This window comes from Ursus maritimus, unplaced genomic scaffold (genome assembly GCF_017311325.1).
Source record: "Ursus maritimus isolate PB19 unplaced genomic scaffold, ASM1731132v1 scaffold_1, whole genome shotgun sequence".
NCBI classification, from domain to species: Eukaryota; Metazoa; Chordata; class Mammalia; order Carnivora; family Ursidae; genus Ursus; species Ursus maritimus.
The window spans coordinates 59621375-59637302 of record NW_024423343.1 but is presented as its reverse complement, the minus strand read 5'-3'; the positions used below and the strand labels follow the sequence as shown (position 1 = coordinate 59637302).

At 44.9% G+C, this 15928-nt stretch overlaps 1 pseudogene; it reads right to left on the bottom strand.

The window, feature by feature from the left end:
- Positions 1-14255: 14255 nt before the first annotated feature.
- Positions 14256-14334, bottom strand: LOC121099985 (annotated as a pseudogene).
- Positions 14335-15928: the final 1594 nt, after the last annotated feature.

The following is a 15928-nucleotide window of genomic DNA, read 5'->3' as shown; positions in this document are numbered from 1 at the left end:
GGAAAGAGGGCATGAGGGATGGTTTTGTATTCTGGAGTAGGCTTCTGAGGGAGGCTTTTCTGTTTGTCCCCAAATTGGTGCTTAGATCCAACTACGGAGTCAACACGCAGTGTGCTCACGTTCTAAAGAGAACTGACCACCGTTCAGTGGCTCGCCCCACTCACAGCTTACCGCGAGGTGGCAGAACTGGCCGTTCCAACACTAGTCGTGGCCTCGCACCAGACTTCCAACCCCACCTCCTCCCCAGAGAGGGCCGAAGGGCTTGGTCAGGACTGTGAGTTGGGGCCCATCAGCCCAGAGCCGCTGGAGCCTGGCAGTCAAGGGGGAGGAGGCATCCCAGAGGAGCCAGAGCCCCCTCCACTAGAGGGGCACCCCAGTTCACAGCGCGCCCCTCCCGCCTCAGGTCCCTGGAGGCACAAAGGCGGGCAAGATGGGGAAACGGACTGAAGAGCAGGGCCTGGGCAGCTCGGGACGCGTGTCCGAAGCCTGGGAGGTGAGGAAATCCGGGCATGAGGAGTGTGAGGGGACCGGGCTTGCCTGACCACCCCAGGCCTGGCCTCGGGGGCTGGGGCCGGCGGGGGCGGGGCGCTGTTGTGCAGCGACCTGACGGGCGCCGGCAGCGAGCCCATGTGGAAGGTTCTGGAAGACGCGGAGTGCGCGCGGATGGCGAGATGGCGCGTAGGGCGGGCCACACCTGGCGTCAGGACGCGTGCGTCCCCTCCGGCGCCAGGACGCGTGCATCCCCTCCGCCGCCTTGCTCCCCGGGGCAACTCCGGATGTTGGTGTGAGTGTGTGTGTGTAGGGGAGGTGAGGAGGTTGCTGAAATCGTGACGCCTGCTGAGGATTAAATGTGGGTTTTAAAACTGCCTTTGCGTCTCAGTGGTGAACCCTAGTTGAAAATACACGGCCATGTAAAATAAAGTCTCCGGGAAAAATATGGCAACTTGTAAACAGTGGTTATTTTTAGATGACATTTAAAAGTGACCCTTTTTAGTGCTTAAAAAAAAAAAAAAAGCCGGACTGTTGTTCACTAATCAAGAGTGATAAGGACGTTGAGGCGTATAAGCTGCTGCTAAAGGGTTCACTGCACAGTGAGAAAAAGAGGTTCAACAATTGGGACCAGAGACTGGAAGACGACACAGTTTCATGTTTTACTCCACGGAATTAGGACTGTTCAAAAATGCTTACAATGAATGTGTAGTCATGACAGATTAAGCCCCAAAGATCTCAGGTTCCTCCGAGAGTGGGCAAGCTGCCCTACCCTTTCCTAGAGGGGAGAAACCACCTGGAGCGATGACTATTTCCCCAGATGACGTTGGAGAAGCAAAACAAAGGAAAGGGCGTGAAGCTGGCTCAACCGATTTGTGAGTCTTAAGTACTTACACCTTGGAAGGAAGGCGCAAAGGCAACTACGTGGGGCCCAATCGAGGAAATGGCTCCGCGTGCGGCGGCCTCGGGTCCTTTCCTGATGGAGGGAAGCGGGGTTGGCCTGCGGACGGACGCAGGAGAGCGTATCGTGGCCGCGGCTGGCTGGGCAGCCCCTGCCTGGGCCCTCGGTGCATCCCAGCAAGAGCCGCAGCGGGAAGGAGGCAGTGGTGAGTGCGCCCCAGCCCGGCTGGAGGAAATGGTGAGTGTCCCCTGGTACCTGAAGGACAGCACCCCCACTTGCACTCCTGGGGCTTTCTGAACTAGCTAGGGAGAATTTGAGCAGGCCTGGCGTTCCCTCTGATAACAGACGGGGTTTTGCCCCTAATGCTATGACCGTATTTTTACTTCCATGCACATGGGGCCGGGAAAATGGTTATAGACAATCAGCTGCTGTGAAGAACTCAGAGGCACAACTCCAACCTCCAGAGAGCAATGTCTTTCATCAGCATAGCTTTAGTTTTTACTTTGTGGGAGCAGATTCGCAGGCTGAACCCCAGTGCGCTTGTGCCCGCACGGATACTCAGGCCCCCTATAGTCCTTGTAGGTAAGTCCTGCTGAATTGATAGCAGATGTTCTCTTCTGCTGCTGCACTGCCTTCCAAAGTAAATGTAAAACGGAACAAACATAAGAGAGGGGGGGGGGAGAAGAAAAGAGAAGAAAACGGGTGGCTGAGCTTGTTGTGGACTTTGGAGAAAATCAGCTGACAGGAAGGGATGGGAGGAGGTAGGGTTACCCGCACTCAGCAGGCTCAATTACAACCCAGTGGCAAAACTAGTTTGTCAGTCCTTGCGGACTTAAGGTAAGGAACAGCCTTCTTGCCTTACTCCAGTCAGGGGAGTCTGAGAGAAGCTGGAATCCTCCAGGGAGGAAGAAGTAGAAAGGGGCCTTGTTTGAAGGTTACTTTTAGGGTTGGAGGGGGGGCGGGGGGTGATGGTGGTGAGCAGAATAAATAGAAAGGCAGAAGAGAAGCAAAAGAACACTTCCTTTGTGCTTTCTCAACAGGAAAGCTTCTCTCTCTGGGCTCGGTAGACGCCGCCTAGTGGGCAAACTCGCGGCTTCTCTCAGCCGGCAATTGTAGCCAGCCCAAGTGTGACATTTCAAATTTACTTCGCTTCAGCTACCAAATGCAGGGGTGTGAATGGTGTTTTGGTCCCTCAGAGGCAGCTATCAGATGGGGGTAGAGGCAGCAGCTGATTTACGCTGGTCGAAAGTGGCCCAGGAGTACCAAGGACCCCTGAGAGCCCGGAGAGACCAGGGGAGCTCAGCAGCTCAGGAGTCTGGAACCAAAGAGGCAGAAGACGGGGGTGGCCTCCAGCAATCGGTGGTTAGCAAGAAGCCAAGGGTCTGGAATCGGGGGCATCTGATAAGGCAGGTTGGAACTCTTTGGTCCTTAAGACCGAAGTGTGACATCTAGAGGGTCGTTATTATTCAAGACAGTGGCACCGGCTAGCAGAAATACGGTGGTGATTTATTCTAGGCAGGGACCATCTGTCCTCTGACCATTCTGTATTTTAGTCCACTGTGGGTGCATTCCGGGCCTGGAGAAGATTTTGGGGGACCACAGGAGTCTGGGTATAAGGAATATTTCAGTCTGAATTTTTTTAAGTTGAGCTGTAATTGACATATAACTTATTAATTTCAAATGTAGCACATGATTTGGTATTTGTATATATTGTAAACCACCATCACAATAAGTCTAGTTAACATCTATCTTACATAGTTACAATTTTTTTCTTGCAATGAGAACTTTTAAAATTTATTCTTTTGGTGATCTTCAAATATGCAATGCAGTATTAACTATAGTCACCATACTGTACCTGACATTCCAAGACTGATTTATTTTGTAATTCAAAGCTCATAACTTGGGACCCCCTTTACCCATTTTTCCCACCCCCAACTCCTGACACTGACAGCCACCAATCTGTTTTCTGTATTTTTGAGCTTGGATCTCATTTTTGTTTTAAGATTCCACATATAAGTGAGATCATAGAGTATCTTTCTGTCTGACTTATATCGCTTAGTATAATGACCTCAAGGTACATCCATGTCATTGCAAATGGCAAGACTGCCTCTTTTCTGTGGCTGAGTAAAATTCCATACTACATTTTCTTTATCCGTTCATCCACTGATGGACACTTGCATGTTGTCGGTTGCTTCCGTGTCCTGGCTGTTGTTAATAATACTGCAGTGACCATGGGACTGCATACACCTGTTTGACTTAGTGTTTTCATTTTCTCTGTATAAATATCTAGAAGTCGGAATTGCTGGGTCATATGGTAGTTATACTGTTATTTATTTTTTTTTTGAGGAAGCTCCATACTGTTTTTATAGTGGCTGCACCAATATACATTTCCACCAACAGTGCATGAGCTTCCACCTTTCTCCATAACCTTGCCAATACTTGTTATTTCTTGTCTTCTTGTTAATAGACATGCTAACAAGTGTGACATGATCTGTTTGTGGTTTTGGTTTGCATTTCCCTCATGATTAGTGATGTTGAGCATCTTTTCATATACTTGTTGGCCACCTGTATGTGTTCTTTGGGAAAAAACATCTTTTCGGGTCTTCTGCCTATTTTAATTTTATTTTTTTTATTAATTTTTTTTAGATTTATTTATTTATTTATTTAAAGGATCACGCGAGTGGTGGAGGGGGGCAGAGGGAGAGAGAGAGAAACGGACTCCCCACTAAGTGGGGAGCCCAATGCAGGACTCGATCTGATGACCCTGCGGTCATGACCTGGGCTGAAATCAAGTGTCAGATGCTCAATTGACCGAGCCACCCAGGTGCCCCTCTTCTGCATAGTTTTAAATCTGATTGCGTTTTTTTGCTGTTGTGTTGTATGAGTCGTTTTTATATTTTTTATATTAACCCCTTATCAAATATATGATTTGCAAATATTTTCTCCCATTTGGTAGGTTGCCTTTTTGTTTTGTTGATGGTTTCCTTTGCGGAGCAGAAGCTTTGTAGTTTGATACAGTCCCACTTTGTTTTTGCTTTTGTCACCTTTGCTTTTGATGTCAAATCTAAAAACTCTTTGCCAAGACTTATGTCAAAGAGCTTACTGCCTATATTTTTTTCTAGGAGTTTTATGATTTCAGGTCTCACATTCAAAGCTTCAATTCATTTTGAGTTAATTTTTGTGTATGATGTAAGAGAGTGGGCCAGTGTTATTTGAATTGAGTTTATGACATTTACAATCAAAAGAATCCTAAATAATACAGTTGTTCAATCCTATTGCAAAGGACTATGGAGAGTGCCAGTGGTCAGAGATAAAGTGACAGTGAGGCAGTAAACATGACTACTCTACCTACCTGCCCATAGCCCCTTCTAAGGGACTGTCCTGCCTAGAATATCCTGATGAAGGTATGGATCTAAGCATGTATTCCAACCTTAAACTTGGCCAGGATAGTCAGGATAGGTTAGGGTACGTTGCCATAACAAGTAACACCCACAGTATTAGTGGCTTCGAAGAATATGGTGGGGAGAGGGGTGATGAACATGGGGTTATTTCCTGATCATACTCCATGTCTGTGACATGCCAGGTCGGGTTCCTCTCCAAACTGTCTTCAATTCCAGATAGGTTGAAGGGGTACCCACCTACTGGGGCATTGCTGGTCACTACAGCAGAGGAACAAAACGGCCAAGATAATACAAAAGGTTGAATTGTCCAATCAGACTCAGAGGGATCATAGATCTTATCCAATATGGAAATGTATTAATGATTCAAAAGATACGGGTAATCTTAAGATACAAATGAAACATGGAGAAACTTGGGACTGCCAGTGCGGTTCTCCCTTTCTGCATTAGGACACATTCTTGTTCAGATTTAAAATTTTAAGGAAGGCTTCACTTAGAAAAAGGGAGATTTTCAGTTATGAAATATCTACAGTTTGTACTCTAATCATTACATAGCTGACTGACGGTTTTCCAGTGGGCCGTGCCACATAAATGCATAAATTTCAGATTTGTTTACCTTAAGCAACCTAGATAAACCTCCTGCTGAAAGCATTCCCTAGGTGATGATTCTCTGTTGTCTGTCACCAGGAGGTGTACTTAGCACATTTACAAAGAATAATTCCTTTCTTTTAATCCCACCTACTGCCTGTTTGTATCTCAAGAAGAAGGAGAACTGGTTGCAGGCCAGTTGCTTCTTTTCCAGTGATGAATCATTCTCTGGCTCTTAAAGGCTTCTATATGGAAATTAAGCATATCACATCTCCTCACATTCTACTGGCTAACACGAGGCACATGGCCAAGCCCGGGATCAAGACGATGGGGAAGTATAATCCTTCCTCAGGGAGGGGAACCAGATATTGTTGAACAGTTATACAGTCCACCACAGGCGTCCAGTCCACAGTCAGAAAGGGGGACCCTGATGTACAGATTTGCCTTGTATTAGGGTAATACTAATTCCTGAAACAGATAAATCTCCCAATTTCAGGTGTTTACACAAGCAATGCTTATTTCTTTTTCACCTTATAATTCATCATGATATTTGGCAGGACGCTTTCTACGTGGTAATTCAGGATCCCAGTATCCTTCCATATAATTACTCCACCACCTTAGAGTTCTCTTCCAGCAGGCTAACAGGGAGAGAGAGGATGGTGATGTGAGAACAGGTGCTTCTTAAGAGCTCTGGCTTGTAAGTGAGACACACAGCTTCCCCTACATGCGAGGTTGACTGTATTTCTAGATTGTACAACTACTTCCCAGGCCCGACTCTACACAGTGGAAAGGGGACAAAATCTCTGGTGGAAGCCATCCATCTCTGCTGTAAGCATTAAAAAATGAGTCTAGAAAGATCTTTCTCTTAGAGATTTCAGCTAGCAAACGCTAAAGGAATTTTCCAATTTGTGGTGGAGCTGTAGCTAAAGGAATATATGTTAGAAATGGGTTGAGTTGTGAATGGAGGAGGGGAGTAACAACTTTAAAAAAAAATTTTTTTTAATGTAAAAGTCCAAAAATGAGCATCCCAGGGCTACTATTGTGGCTTGCTCCAGTAAGATCTCGGGGATCCAGGCTCCTTCTGTCTTGTTTTAGATAACATGGCCTGCATTCCCAAGGAATGGCTCCTTCCTGAGCCCCAGTGACGATTCCATATCCAGCTATCTGTCTATAACCAACAAGACAGGACAAAGAAGAGGATAAAGGTTCATACCTCCTGTCATTTTCCTTGAAACATTCCTGGAAATCACCCTAAGATACTTATGTTTATATTCCACTGGCCAGAACATAGTCATATGGCCAAATCTAGATGCAAGAGAGCTGGAAAGTGTGGTCTTTATTCTGGTAGGCCAAGCAGTTAACAAGTTAACTGGTAGGGAAAGAACTGCTATTTTTTTTCTTTTTTTCTTTCTTTTTTTTTTTTTTTTTTTTAAAAAGATTTTATTTATTTATTTGACAGAGACAGCCAGTGAGAGAGGGAACACAGGCAGGGGGAGTGGGAGAGGAAGAAGCAGGCTCATAGCGGAGGAGCCTGATGTGGGGCTCGATCCCAGAACGCCGGGATCACGCCCTGAGCCGAAGGCAGACGCTTAATGACTGAGCCACCCAGGTGCCCCTCTTTTTTTTTTTTTTTTGTAAAGAAAGCCTAATGAATGGGATTGGTCATGAACTGCTAGCCTCCTTGCAGATTAACCTTGATGCGAAGGAGTTAAAGAGCATTCATTTGCTTTTCACAATAAAATCACAGAAAATTTGAATTTTTCCCTGTTGTGCAAAAGAGCATGATTGTGCGAATACAGGAGAGAAAGAGAAAGGTCTTGGTGGAGTGGGGACCTGGGTACAATGGAGTATTGGTTTCCTCGGACTGCTGTAACAAAGTACAACAAACTGAGTGGGTTGAAAACAGAAATGTGTTGTCTCACAGTTCTAGAGGCTAGAAGTCCGGATCAAGGTGTAGGCAGAGTTGGTTCCTCCCCAGGGCTCTGAGGGAAGGATCTGTTCCAGACCTATCTCTCCAGCTTGCAAATGGCTGTCTTCTGCCTGTGTCTCTTCTTATCATCTTCCCTCCACACATGTCTGTCTCCGTGTCCAAATGTCCCCTTTCTTATAAGGATTGTGTCACATTAGATTAGGACTTATCCTGGAGAGCTTGTTTTAACTTGATTTCTTCTGTATAGACATTATCTTTAAGTTAGATTACATTCTGGGATGCCTGGGTGGCTCGGTAGGCTAAGCCTCTGCCTTTGACTCAGGTCATGATCTCAGGGTCCTGGGATCAAGTCCTGCATCGGGCTCCCTGCTCAGTGGGGAGCCTGCTTCTCCCTCTCCCTCTGTCCAACCCCCCCTCCCCTGGCTCATGCTCTCTCTCAAATAAATAAAATCTTTAAAAATTTTTTTAAAAAATTAGATTACATTCTGAAGCACTAGGGATTAGGATTCCAACATATCTTTTTGGGGGGACACAGTTCAACCCATAAACAATGGTGAGGGGAGGGATGGCAAGGACCTTTACAAATAGCAATGTTTACTATTCAGTTTAAATGTTCATTTAGATGTAAATCCCCTCTGTTACCCCAAATCTTCAGTTGAAAGTCGGCCACGTATGTTAGGGGCATTTTGCAGAATGTGACTCTGTCTGAGGAAGCACTCTTGGCTGCTTATCCCACTCTGCCCACTCTTGAAGCAAGCCTGGAGAGTAACTGAGCCTGACGCATCCCTCAGCCATTTCCAGATGACGATATGTGGGTGGGTAAATACAACTTCCTCAGCCCCTGGTTGGGACTCTCTGACGTGTGTCCCTCGCATCCTCTCCAGCGTCCCCCGAAGCATCGACCGCCAGGTGCCCACAGTGGTAATGCGCGCCTTGTTGGCTTCCTTCCCCTCCTGTCCTCACATCCCTGCACCGTCACTGGTGTCTCCCGGGCTTACCTCCCAAGTAAACTACTTGTGATCAAACCCTGGCTTGAGGGTTTGCTCCTAGATGATCCTAAACTTGGACGATGACCACAAATCTGACACCAAACTGAAATCCAAGAGCTTTCTTCGTATGCTTAGAAAAATACCTCAATATTCTTAATTAACGTCTATTAATGTCTTGGACAACCCCCTGCTGTGGAGGACAATCTGTATCAAAGTCTCTTGTTTCATTCATGGGCTTTCAGCATTAAATTTGAAAAGGTGGAAACAACAAATAATTATTTAAAAGTTCATTTTTTTCTTTGCTCCCTGCTAGCACCTTAAAACAGATGGTATCCATTCAAATGAAAATGAGGTATAAAAGTGATTTTTATTAAAATTAACATTCAATTTAAATTTTGCTTTATTATGCATACCACAAATAACCATGTGAGTTCCCTGTAAATAGGTTGTATATATGACATAATTCATAGTTATTCGCGCTCTACCAATTACATTGAAATTATGACTGGAGTTACCACAGAACCTCAATAATCGTTACTATGTAATTTGCAGTTTTCCGGATTGGGGAGCTTTTGGAAGCTGCAAGTAACTAGCCAATTGTTTTTAGAGAGTACAGTAATGACTGTTATTACTGAGGAGTTGAATGAAGCTCCTTTTTATGCCCTGAAGATTACTTGATAATTACACTTGATGCTATCATTAAAAAAAAAAAAGTCAGGAACAGATAAACAGACAGCAAACTAACTATAATCACAGTCCAATAATGTGGGCCAATATTGTTGGCTGTGAAAATTAGCACAATCTGCCATTGATTTTTATTTCTCTAATGGGAACACCTGCATCTACAAGTACACTTAATTAGAAGGGTTGCCTTGCCTCATGAATGGCATTAGAAAAACAATAAGTGAAATTAAAGGGAAGGTTTCTGAGATTTTTGTTTATTATGTGAAAGTACAGTAGGCCACAAAGATGAGTCAAAAGAAGGCAGCCCCCCTCGCCTCGCCCAAAACAAACCTAGTTGCATCTGCCCTTCAAAGTCTTCCTTGAAGAGGATGCTCGGATCATCCGAACATCTTTCAGTAACCGGAAACTAGACCTGGGACTAGAATGTATTACTGTGGTCCACTGCTCAGAAAATCTGTATTTTCTATAGATGAAGCCCATTCAAAGATTTCTTACATGTAAGTACTTGAAAACAGTATTTCTCCTCTACTTTTTTCCCTTTTAAACGAGGCCATAGTAAGCTTTCCCCAGACATTTTTTATGCAGGGAAACACTTCTCCTGAGAACTGACCCCAGGCTGAAGTGTCAGGGATTCAAAGTCCGCTTTCAGTCCCATTAACCTCCTTTTCCCTTTCTCCGCCTCTCAGCTTCAGACATTCGGAGCATGTCTGAGCAAAGCTTATTTTTATGATAGGATCTTGTGCCATCCCTGTGTTACCTTTCCCAGTGATAATTGCTCTGTAAAATTATCTCTAGGGAGTGAATGAAAGGTTTTCGCCCCATCTTAAATATGCCAGTCAGGGCAAAGGCCCAGCGGCTTCTGAAATCTGATGTCGTAGGCTGCACCTTGTCAGGGTAGCCTCCTGCAGCCGTGGGTGTAGCCAGAGAAAGTGTCCGCCGTCCCGACTGCCCTGGGGAGGAGGGAGGTCCCTGCCCGAAAACAGGCACAATGACAGCTTCAAGACAGCCTTCGACATGCTCACTTTCTGCAGCAGCTCGTCCCGAGTAACAGCTCCTGCCTTTCGCTGGTAGGTTGCCCTGGGAACCTCCTTATGAAGTCTAGTAAGATCTTCGTTCGTATTTGTTCGCTGCTAGCATTAGCTCCAACTGCTCGTTTAACAAGACTTCTACCAGCCGGCTCATTGAAATGGCCCTCTTATATTTTTATTCAACTGATAAACTCCAACTGCTTTATGACAAAACCATTTTACTTAATGGTCTCCAAAAGCACCCCATAAAATGCTTCACAAGTCCTTTCTTGGGGCCACTGTAGCAAGACCTACTAGACTTTCAAAATTCCTGTGGCCAGAGTCTCCTCTACTTCTAGTGGACTCCAGGTGCTGGAAATACTACCTGTAGAAACTCTGTTGGCTGTATGGATGAAATGGCAGACTGCTAAGATGGATAGAAGGGTTCGAGTAGGCACACTGGGGTATTGCCCAGCTGTCCCTCTCTCAGAAAACTTCTTTGCTCACCCTCTTCCGCAGAATTAGGCCACTGACAGCTGGATCAGTTCTAGTACATTGTCCGTCTGGCCTCAGTGGTTGGTGCGGAAGTGGATATGTGACCCCCGGAGGACTCTCTAGAGTCTTTTCTGTGATACCTGAGGCTGCCGGGTGCCCTCTTCCCATGGCATGACAAAGCCTGCAGGCAGCCTGAAGAACGGGAGGTCCTGCAGAACAGAGAGAGGGAGAGAGAGTGAGAGAGTACCTTGATAATATAGTTTGACCTACCGGCTTTAACTGTGCCCAAAGAAGCCAATGCATGTCTTTTTTTCTTAAACTAATTTGAGTGAGTTTCTTGTCACATGCCGCCAACAGAATTCGAGCTAATAACCCCATTCATTTTACAGAGGAGGAGCCCGGGAGTCCAAGAGGTTACCTGATCTACCTGAGTCCACTCATCTAGTTAGTAATGCAGCCAGTTGGAAAGCAGGTTTTAAAAGAATGAGACATGAACCCCTAGTCTTGCTGGGTCCGAGAAGAAGGCCCTGTTGAAAGCTATTTGGATGCTGATTCTGTCATCAGCTCTTCCAGTGCCATGTCAACCAGCTCTCCTTATGTCGTCTGAAAATTTGATAAGCAGCCAGTAAATGTCTAAGCCACTATTCATATTCTTAAAGCTATATCCCAACTGCAGAAACCTTCCTCCAGAATGACACTCACCCATTGACCAATCTTCTTTTTTTTTTTAGATTTATTTATTTAAGAGAGGGAGAGAAAGAGAGAGCACATGAGATTGCACAAGCAGGGGAGGAGTCGAGGGAGAGAAATTCAAGTGGATTCCGCACTGAGCGGGGAGCCCCACACCGGGGCTCGATCCCACAACCCTGAGACCATGACCTGAGCTGAAACCAAGAGTCAGATGCTCAACCAACTGAGCCCCCCAGGTGCCCCAATCTTCTTTCAGTTGCTTGCTAACCCACCTAACTACTGTTACGCGGTACTCAAAGTGTGGCATACGGACTCGTGCAACACTGGGGAGCTCATTAAAATGCAGATTCTCAGGCCCCACTCCAGACCTACAGACTCAGAATCTGCATTTTAACAAGATGTTCATGGGAGTCACTGCACAATAAGGTTTGGACAGCATGGATCTTTGTTCCTTAATACACACACACACACACATACACACACACACAGAGTTTTGCTACATATAGTAGTCTCCACCTACCTGAGGATTTCCTTTTTGTAGTTTCAGTCACTGGCAGTCACCTACGGTCCAGAAGCAGACGACCCTCCTTCTGACATATTGTCAGGTCAATAGCAACCTAATGCTACGTCACAATGCTACATCATTCCCTTCACTTCATCTCCTCGCCTAGGCATTTTATCAGCTCCCATCATCCCAAGGGTGAGTACAGTACAAGAAGATATTTGGAGAGGGAGAGAGACCACGTGTGCATAACTTTTATTACAGTATATTGTTATAATTGTTCTCTTTATTATTAGATATGTTAACCTTCTATTGTACCTGATTTATAAATTACTTTTTATCATAGTTGTGTATGTATAGGAAAAAACATAGCATATATAGGGTTCAGTACTACCCACAGTTTTGGGCAACCCCGGGGACCTTGGAACATTTGGGCATCCCCTGGGGGCCCTGGGATAAGGGGGACTACTGTATCTTTAATGAGTTTATACATTACATGCCCTTTATCTAGAAGTCGGGTACTTTTCTTGAAATAAGGAATACAGTTAGTTTGATGTGTCTCTTGTTGAAACTGTGCAGGCTTGTATTGATTGCTATTGATAAACTATATTTTAATAAAAAGAAATATTGCATGAGCTTAATGGCAAGTTGCCAGAACTACAGATTAGAGTACCTTTTTCTTTTTTTTTTTTTTTACTTTTTTGAAAATTGGGATCATATTTGCCCATCTTGAGTCTTTCCAAAACCACCCCAAATATTCTTCCAACACATCCTTCACAGTTCCTTAAAGATGATGAGTGATTTCATTTGCAAGTGTTTTCAATACTCGAACTCACCCAGGTGAGGCCACTCAAGCTCATTCAGAGCATCTGGGTCACTGGATTTCAACCCGGGCTGCACATCAGAATCACCCGAATCAGACTCACAGCCTTAAAGCCACCAGGGCTTGGGTCCCTTCACAGGCCAATTGAATCAGCATCTCTGGGGAAGGGGGCTCCAGAGGGCATTGCTTCTTTAAGCACCCCCGGGGGATCCTAGTGTGCCAGCAGCGTTAAGAGCCATTGAAGAGAGGGGTGAGGTTTTTAAAATCTAATTCCCAGGGCCCACAGAATCAGAATCTCTATGGTTGAGGCTTGAGCATCGATTGGGATGGAGAACCACCGAGCTGGGTGAGCGCGTAAGCTCTTCTCCCCTAGTTGAGCTCATTTCCTCACGTCAGAACTTGTCCCACCCTTGTTTTTCCTGTCTGAAGGGAATTTGCCTTGACGAAGACATTCAAAACAAAAATGGAAGCTCCTGATGCCTTTCACAGAGTTTGTTTTATAGTTTTATCTTGGCTTTTCTTTCTTTCCCCCTCAGTACAATTTGAAATCTTTTTTTCTTTTTTAAGATTTATTCATGAGAGAGCGAGCAAGTGCATGGGAGCACTGCGCCAGTGGGGGGAGGGGCAGAAGGAGGGCTCCCTGCTGAGCTGGGAGCCCAAGGGATGGGACCGGTGTGGTGCAACTGGTGCATTGATCAGGCTCAACACAGGGCTCCATCTCATGACCCATGAGATCATGACCTGAGCCGAAACCCAGAGCCGGAAGCTCAACCAACTGAGCCATCCAGGTGCCCAACAACTGAAATCTTGCTTTGACCAGCTTGTCCCTAAAAAAAACCCAAAAAACAAAAAAACCACCAAAAAAAACCCCCAAAAAACCACTGTCCAGTCCTCATGAAGCCTACCATGTCCCTAATTTTCGAATCTAGAAACGTTTATGGAGTAAACAATCTATAGTCCACCAGCTTAGTGCAGTATCCTTCCCAGACCTCCCCTCCCCTGCCCCGCTGACCTGCAGGACAGATGTGATTGATACCATTAGGCAGATGAGGAAACCGAGGCTCAAAAAAACTAAGTGACTTACTCAGAACTATCTAGCCATTAAGTGACAGAACTAGGATTTGAATCCAGGTCTCTTTGGCTCTGTAGATCATACTGTTTTTCAATATGGCATGGTTACTCTCAAGGTTTTTTTGCTCCTCAGAATTTTATTTTTAATTAAAATCTTAGATTTACAAAGGGTTGCTGCAGATATTGAGAATTGTTCCAGTATGCTAAATTCTTATCACAGATAAACAAGACTAGGCATGGAATATCTGTCATTGATTCCTAGATGAGTTATATTAGCATGACCTTGAAGCAGGCAGTCTATTCCTTTCTACAGATCACAGCCGCAAGATTGGACGTTGATATCTCCAAATGTTTGCATGAGTTTTTGAGCCATGGAAGTACAATGCTTATAGATCACTATATTTCCAAAAGATTTTCTATCTTATTAAATAGTATTTTAAAAATGCTACAATTCCTGGGGCACCTGGGTGGCTCAGTTGGTTAAGTGTCTTCCTTCTGCTCAGGTCATGATCTCAGGGTACTGGGATGGAGCCCTGCATCGGGCTCCCTGCTCAGCGAGAAGTCTGCTTCTCCCTCTCATTCTCCCTCTGTGTGCGCTCTCTCTCTCTCTCAAATAAATAAAATCTTAAAAAAAAATACTACAATTCCTTGTAATCCTCTCCCCCCAAATAGAAATCCACCATATCTCACCTGTTAACTACTTATCTTATTTCTAAGATTTAGGTATGATACAAACCATAGAAATGATCCCTGAAAAGTATAGTCTTAGATTTAGATGTAATACAGCTAATTGGTCTCCCTTTCCAAAGAAGGTAAAACATAAAATGTGTTTGAGTTATATTTGAGGCATTTAGATTAAATATAAGGAAGTTCTTTATAATGTTAATTATGGGGAAAGGGCAGTTTACCTGTCCATCTCTAAGAGCCTTTATCCGTAAAATCAGGACTTAAAAGTGGAGAGAGGAGGAATAACCTTCTCCTTCTTTAGGAATAGTTTATTTTGCACTGGCAGTTCTGGGCTGTTTGAGATGCATTAGGACAAGTTGGAGGAATCCTGGCCCGGAACCTAGAGAGGCGAAAGGAGATCATTTACTCTAAGATAATCCTAGTTATAATAGTTCAGGGCTACAGTAAGGTGCCAGAAATGGGAAATGAGGGAAATGACTGCCTTTTAAAAGTTAAAAGAGAAATACATTCTGGATCAGCGTAGGTGGATCAAAGTTGCCTCAGAAGACAATGCCTCCCAGGCTAGCAAGGCTCTGTTAGAACCTGTTTTCATGTAATTTCTGCTCTTCGTCCTTTCTGCTGCCTGGAATGGGTTGAAACGTCTGGAACTCTCAGTTATGTTGGATCATGAGATGGCATTGAGAATAGAACCACTTTGATGAATATAGCAAATAAAAACTATAGCAGGCTGAGTCTCTGAGGACACAGAAAGCTGCTCTAACACCACACCTAGGGGATCTACTTCCAGACCAGAAACTGTTCTCCACGTTAGCCAGATGTTATGCATTCTTCTGTGATATACAGTCCAACCTAATCCAAGCTAATGGAAGTAGGGTTCACATTTCAATGAGTTCTTGAGCCGTCCTAGCCCAGGAGCCCCTGGAAAGCAAAGAGAAAAGATCGATTCAAGGAAAAAGTACCTAAGACCAGTTCGGGAAAAATATATAAGCTTCCAGATCAACTTATATAGCTGAGGGTGTTACCGAACTGAAAATACTCTGCTACCCAGCTCAAAGATGGTAATATGGCCTTTGCCTGACCAGAAGAAAATGATTTTAAAGCTTCCTGGATTTTGGTCCAAGTCCCTAGAGGAAGCCTAAGGAAGGCTGGGGGAAGGGACCAGGGGAGCGAGCACTGTCGAAGAGCTCCATTGCAGGAGCTAACTGCCTCCCACATAGATGTAAAGACGCAGGAATCCATCCAGAGTGTTCCCGGATCCCAGAACTGAAGTAGTGAGGCCTCTCAATGTCACCTCAAGAGCTAACCTTATGGCAAGGGCAGCACACATGAGTAAGAATGTCTAATTACTTTTTTTTTATTATTATTGATCTCTGCTGATCTATTCATCTGGTGAATACACTGGATGGAGGCTCTGCGTTAGTCCTCTCCTGGCTGTGGGGCTTCTTAATTATTCCTGGCCTCCCGTTGATCACCTCGGAGCCTTCCTCATGAAGGACATCATTCACACCTCGGAGAACGGAGCTCTTTGTACCGTAGCATTTTCTGGAGAGGATTTCACCTACCAAATGGGAAAATACAGCTTGTCAGGCAGACTGGTAGAACATTTTTCATGCTCTGAAAGTTTTCTTTCAGCTGTTCAGCCGGCCGTGCTCTGGGCCATTTTCAAGATCTACT